Raw genomic sequence first — 7,309 nt, 5'->3', positions numbered from 1 at the left:
TTTAATGCTGGCCTTCGTATTTTGTCGTAGTTTATAGCAATTGGGCACTTGTTTAATTGTAATACTAATCGTTTTGTATTTATTTAACATTAAGAATCATGTTTAATTATTTTATAAGAATTGCTGAACTGTCAACAATACATAAATTAAAACACAATATTTGATATTAGACTTAGATTAATGATGAAAGAGTTTTTTAATACCATACTTTGAAAAAGTCACATGTATATCAGTATATGTAATTGTGTGTATATTAACATGTTATTGATGAATCATATCTAATACAAATCACTCATATCATTGAACCTTCAAACTTCAGAAGGCATGAAACAAGCAGAGGTGGCAATAATCGCCTCACCTGCCATGGGCAACCTCCTTCCCGCAGTAGAGTTTGCAACCCGCCTAACCAACCACCATCTCCACCGTATCTCCGTCACAATACTCACCATCTCCATGCCTCAGTGGCCACTAGTCCACGACTACATCCAATCTCACACATCAACCGAAAACATCCGCTTCATCCATCTCCCTGCGGCCGATACACCCGAACCAAACCAATACAACGTACGCATCGAGTTCACTTCATTATACATACAAAAACACAAACACATTGTCCGACAAACTCTCAAAACCATAACTCAACAGGCTCCACTTGTCGGGTTCTTCGTTGACATGTTTTGCACTTCAATGATCGACGTGGCTAATGATCTAACCATCCCTTGTTACCTCTACTTCGCATCTCCGGCTGCTTATCTTGGCTTTGTACTCCACCTCACAACCGAGTCAGTTGATTCGGAAACCGAGTCAATCATACCCAGTTTTATGAACCCTGTTCCATCAACCGCGCTTCCCTATTTCTGCTTCAACAAAAACGAACGCGGATACTCGTGTTTTATAAATCACGCAGCTCGGTATAAAGAGACCAAAGGTATAGTTGTAAATACGTTCCAAGAGCTTGAACCCTACGCGCTTGACTCTTTGTGTTCTAAATATAATCATTTACTTTTGCCGCCGGTTTACCCTGTTGGACCGGTTATTGATCATGCTGGACCGGTTAAATGGCACTCTAACCGGTCCATGCACGAAAAGGCGGTCCAGTGGCTAAACCAGCAGCCTGATTGCTCGGTTGTGTTTTTGTGTTTTGGGAGTATGGGGAGTTTGACCCGGGACCAGGTGAGGGAAATAGCAACCGGTTTGGAGCGAGCTGGGTACCGGTTTTTGTGGTCTTTACGCCAACCGCCAAAGAGGAGTCTAGAGCTTCCCAACGACTATGAGAACCTCGAAGAAGATTTGTTTTCAGATGGGTTTATTGATAGGATGGCTGATAGAGGGTTTGTGTGCGGGTGGGTATCTCAGGTGAGTGTGCTGGCACACAAGGCCATTGGTGGGTTTGTGTCCCATTGTGGGTGGAACTCGATATTGGAGAGTATCTTTTACGGTGTACCGGTTGCCACGTGGCCTTTATACGCGGAGCAACATATGAATGCATTTGAGATGGTGAAAGAGCTTGGATTGGGTGTGGAGATCAAAATTAAGGGTAGTGATCTCGTGTTGGCGGATGAGGTGGAGAGATGTGTGAGGGTGTTGATGGACCGTGGTGACGGTGAACTGAGAAAAAAGGTTAAAGAAATGAGTGAAAAGAGCAAAATGGCCTTGGTGGAAAATGGATCGTCTTTTCAAGCTTTGAAGAGTTTGGTTAATGTTCTTGTATGCGAAGTTTAAAAACTAGGTTCGATTTGTTTGATAGTCTATGTTATTACATAAACGCGATGATTTGATACCTACTAACACACGTAGTGTAATCGTATTTTTACACTGTATATATCTATAAGGCAAAATAGGCATACCCTTTGTATATATACTCAAGACTAGGTCATAAGGTGTAGTCACCGAGTAAAAACCAATGCAAATTCACTTAAAAACCTCCCAAAAATTCAATACCAAAAGGAGATTTCAACTACCAATGAGGAATTTTGTGGTCAGGTGCTTAAAAAATATAGTGGGTGAAGTTGTTATTGTTTCGTTTTTCTATCCTCTCATTTCAACTCCTCTATTTTGACTACAACCAGCTTAAAACTTTTAACCTAAACCAAACTAACATTTAAAAAAAAACGAATTATTTTGACCTGAATTCATTTAATTAGAAAATTCATTCTAGTAGGAGCATGTTTTGACAAATCACCTGAATCCGTTTGACTCACCTGAGTTTGAAAGGGTTTTAACAATTTGGTAGATCTTTTTATTTTGTAATAAACGGTCAAACAAAATAGCCAAAGGTATATATCGAATGCATAGTGATAAATAAGGAAAATATAATCAAAATCATCTTATTTTATACTCCCCTTGCAAGTTGGAGCATGGAGATCACAAATGCCCAACTTGTCGAATAAAAACTTCAACTGTTTAGCACCAAGAGCCTTCGTGAGCAAATCAGCAATCTGTTCCTTAGTATCAATGTGTAATGGCTTAATATCCTTTGATTTCACACATTCTCTGACAAAATAGCAATACATTCAACGTGCTTCGTGCGTTCATGAAAACTGGATTATTTGCTATATGTTTGACCGCTACATTAATAATTGTGTCGGACCGGTCTAGGAGACATCTAAATGTTTCAAGAGCCATCGAACCCATAAACTTCGCTGATCGTCGATGCCATATCCCGATATTCAGCTTCAACGGAAGACGTGGACACAACTTATTGTCTTTTCGATTCCAAGAAATAGGAGCCCCTCCTAGATATAAAACATAACCGGTTCGTGATCGTCTTGTATATTGACAACCAAGCCAATCCGAATCAGTATACCCAATAAGGTTCACCCCACCACTTTTTGGAAGTAAAATACCTTGACCCGAAGTGGACTTCAAGTATCTGAGAACTCTTGTAGCACCTTTCATATGATTCTGTCGATGATCAGCAACGAATTGACTTAGAACGTTAATAGAATAAGTAATTCCAGGTCTGGTGGCTTGTAAATACAGAAGACGGCCCACTAATTGTCTATACTTGTTTGGTGTTTTGTTTCATAGGAAAAACACTTGGTTTATAACACAACATACAACTATCTTCCAAAATGTACATCACATACTTTCTTTGACTGAGGACAGGACCATCTTTTGCCTGTGCTACTTCGATTCCTAGAAAGTACTTCAAAACACCTAGGTCTTTGATGTTGAATAATCTTCTAAGAAAACTCTTTGTTTCTTCAATTTTATTTGAATTGTTACCCGCCAAAATAACATCATCTACATAAAGAAGAGCCGCCACAAATATGCTTGTTGTTTTAAATATAAAAAGTGAGTGATCATGCTTAGATTGTTCAAAGCCAAACTCGACCAAAGATGACGGAAAATTTTGATACCAGTTTCTGGATGCCTGTTCCCGCCCATAAAGAGACTTCTTTAGCCTGCAAACCTTTGTTTCTTTCCCTTTGTCAAAACCTTATGGGATCTTCATGTAAATTACTTCGCCAAGTCACCATGCAAAAATGCATTATTGACATCCAATTGATGAATTATCCAATTCTTCTTTACCACAACTGCCAAGAGTGTACGAACGGTGACAAGTTTTGCCACGGGGGAAAAGGTGTCATGGAAGTCAATTCCTTACATTTGAGTAAAACCTTGTGCCACCAACATTGCTTTATATATTTTTATCATCCCGTTTGGTTTGAATTTTAATTTGTACACACACTTTGAATCTATGGCTCTTTTTCCCTCCGGTAGATCTTCAAGGGTCCACTTACCATTAGTCTCAAGTGCTTTGATTTCTTTCTTCATTGCCTCTGTCCAATTTTCATCCTGGATTGCTTGTTAAAAGTCTTTAGCTCATCATTTAAACTGATGGATGTAAAAAAAAGCTTTATGCGAATTAGAAAACTTATCGTAAGATATAAAATTGGCTATAGGGTATACCTTTGAGAACTGTTGACTAGATTCGGGTGAAGTTTGATCGATAGACGGTGGGAGATTCACAAAATATTTATTGAGTCGAGCAGGACGAGTTCTTGTTCGTTTTTTCACTTATGGGCTCTTCAAGCTCTGGTTCTGGTTTTGTTTGGGTTGTGGGTTCGGTTACATTGGTTTGCCCAATGTTTTCTGTTTGGGCCATGAGTTCTTCAACTTGTGTCGACCTTTTTTTGTGGAAAATTGTCATAGTTCGTATCATTTTGTATGACAACATCATCTTCATGCATATTCTTGTTCATGTCATTGTTTGGGCTATCGGGTTTTGACCCGTTCCCTTCATGTATATTGCTCGTGTTTTCATTTGGACTTTGATCATCATAATACCATGTTGGAAAATCAAAAGTTTTTGGTTCTAATGTCTAGGTCATGAGGAAATGTGTTTTCAACAAACTTCACATCTCTAGGCACAACTGTCTTGCCATTCTTTAAATTGTAAATCTTATAACCCTTGGTACCCTATGGATAACCTAAAAATATTCCTAGTCTCCCCCGTTCCTCAAACTTGTCACCCCTCGTTTCAATGCTACGGTAATAAACAAGGCACCCAAAAATCTTTAAACTTTCATAATCCGGTTTTTGTCCATAAACGATCTCATAAGGGGTCTTATTTTCAATGACTTCTGAAATAAGCTGGTTAATAATATAGGCTGACGTCACGATGCATTCTCCCCAAAATCGTGGGGGCAACTTAGCTTCAACTTTCATAGTCCTTGCCGTTTCGAGGAGATGGCGGTGTTTTCTCTCCACCACTTCGTATTGTTGCGGGGTATGTGGGCAGATGGTCTCTAGAAGAATACCATGCTCGGTATAAAATTCGAGCATTATGTTTGAGGTAAATTCACCGTCATTGTCACTTCTAATTCTCTTCACAACCTTATTAAAATATGTATTAATCATTTTGTAAAAACCAATTAAACAATCACTTGCTTCAGAATTGTGTTTTAAAAGTAACACCCATACATACTGACTAAAATCATCAACAATGGTTAATAAGTGGTTGACACCTGAAGTGAAGGGGTTCTACACGTTCCCCAAATATCACAATGTAAAAGCTCAAAACAACTTCGGGTTTTATTGAACTTATTGTAAAAGGTAATCTGGTAAATTTGTCCCTAGTGCAAGAATCACAAAACGTTTTTAACAAAATCCAAAAGACAAAGTTTTCCATGCGAAGCATGACCAACACGCTTATGCCATAAATCACTAACATTTGCCATTTTTTTTCTTGTGCTTCTCACCATGCTCATTTGATAAAGTCCTTTCTTGCATTTACCTACTCCAATCAACCTCCTCGAGTTTAAGGCATGCATCACACAAAATTCAGGGAAAAACGTTACAGCACACTGCAAATCATTCGCTAAACGACAAACAAATAAGAGATTGCAAATAAATGTTGGTACGTGTAAAACATTCTTGATTTGAATTTAGTTGAGTAGGATTCATTCCTTCTACTGGAATGGAAGAACCGTTGGGTATAGTAACATGCAACTCAAATGTGTTTTTCAAATCATTATCAAACCAATCACGCCTGTGAGTTATGTGATCAATAGCACCCGAATCCACAACCCACTTGCTATTAGTATCGAATTTACCTTGTATGTTGGCGATGGGTGGGACTTCGGTTTTAACCAGTGCGCTTTTAATTGCAAACATTCCAAGAAACTAATAATATTGATTGGTGTTTATGTAACACCCCGGCTAAAGCGGAATACGCCCGGGTGCGACGTACAGATTGCCCAAAACACATGTGACACTATTAAGTGACAATAATATCATTAATTCATTCAAATCCCAAGTACACAAGTTTATGAAATAAACAAATACAAAGTAAAAGGAACAAAACAACGTCTTCTTGTTTATTAATTAAATAACCTAACTTCTAGTATTTCTCGTCACTTCATCCTCTAATGAAAGTACCTGTAGCATATATATAAAATAAAGTAAACTAATTGAATAGTTTGTGAGTTCACACAAGTTTGATACAAGTACATAAAGCCATACAATTCCATGAAACTTGGTGTAGTAATAGCGCAAGAGTGTCTTTTCCATTCGGTAATAACCAAATGTACTCGGATTGGGGTCCCTATTCCACTCATAACATTGAGGTCCTGAGTGCATAGGGGGGCGTATGATCATACTTATTGAGGAAACCATGAGCAAGTAGTCTTTGAGCAAGTAAGCAAATAAGCACACAAGTCCATGTAACGAATTGTAGTTTGTAATAATAAATAAACAAAATTTAATTGTTGATAGGAAATATATGATACCCCCAAAATAGTTAAAAAGGGTAAAGGGGGGGGGGAGTGTGAGAAACTCACATTTGAATTGAGATGACAAATTTGAAAATGAAATGAAAGCACGTTATATGAAACCAAACGATCAAATCTCACGAGCTAGAAATAATAAAAATACAAGAATTACTAACTAATTTTAAGGAAAATGAAGGGTTGGTTTTAAGGTACATGTTTTATTATTTATATATACTTTTACCCATTTTAAAGTATTTTTAATAATTAAGTCTAACGGATTTTAATATGTTATAATATTACTTTGGGGAAAATGAATACGGTGCTGTTAGGCGTGTAACCTTACACTCAAAACCACTCAAAGCTACGTAGTTTTGATTAAAAACCCCTATATAATTAAAATCACTTCCATATTTATAATAATTCCATAACTCCACTAACAGCTTGACTGCTATAGAAGGTGACAAGATGTCAACTTGGTATTTTGATTATAATGTTTTTCCCGGAGATTTCCATCACAGATCCAATGTCTCAAGTTTTCAAAGGAATTTTATTAGCAAGTTTTTCAAGATGGAGTTTTTTTGTTGGATGAATTTTTTTTTATTTTTTATAAATGGAGCATTATGTGTGACATCAATGAAAATAACAGGGAACTTAAAATTGAAAAGAAAAAGAACCTTAAAGAATCGAAGGAATCACAACTTACTATGTATTGAGAAAAGTTGCAGGTTTTCAAATGACGTTTTTGGTTTTTGTTTGTTAAATTTATTTATTATTTAACTATTATATATATTATAACCTCATTTTAATTAATACACAACTTGGCATTCAAAAAAAAAAATAAATTAAGCCAAGAGTACGAGCTAGATCCAAAAGCTTGAGAACTAAGGGATTCGATTAAGATTGGAGGCAACTAATTTTAAAATTAACATTAGTAAATAAAGATTTTTTATAAAAGAGGAAGGTATTTTAGTTAAATGAGGGGTGTTTTTAATCAAAACTACAGATTGGTTTTTCGTGTAAGATTACACGCCTAACAGCACCGTATTCACTTTCCCCCTATTACTTATAAGGTGAATATTGATTATAATAAT

The 7,309-nt window shown here is 36.8% G+C and overlaps 1 pseudogene; it reads left to right on the top strand.

Annotated features, from left to right (window-relative positions):
* Window positions 1-324: 324 nt before the first annotated feature.
* LOC143609271 (UDP-glycosyltransferase 43 pseudogene) lies at window positions 325-1,779 on the top strand (annotated as a pseudogene).
* Window positions 1,780-7,309: the final 5,530 nt, after the last annotated feature.

This window comes from Bidens hawaiensis, unplaced genomic scaffold (genome assembly GCF_021521415.1).
Source record: "Bidens hawaiensis isolate Kalapana, Puna unplaced genomic scaffold, B.hawaiensis_p1.1 tig00419520_1, whole genome shotgun sequence".
NCBI classification, from domain to species: Eukaryota; Viridiplantae; Streptophyta; class Magnoliopsida; order Asterales; family Asteraceae; genus Bidens; species Bidens hawaiensis.
The sequence above is the reverse complement of the archived record's forward strand: the minus strand, read 5'-3'. Positions and strand labels throughout refer to the sequence as shown.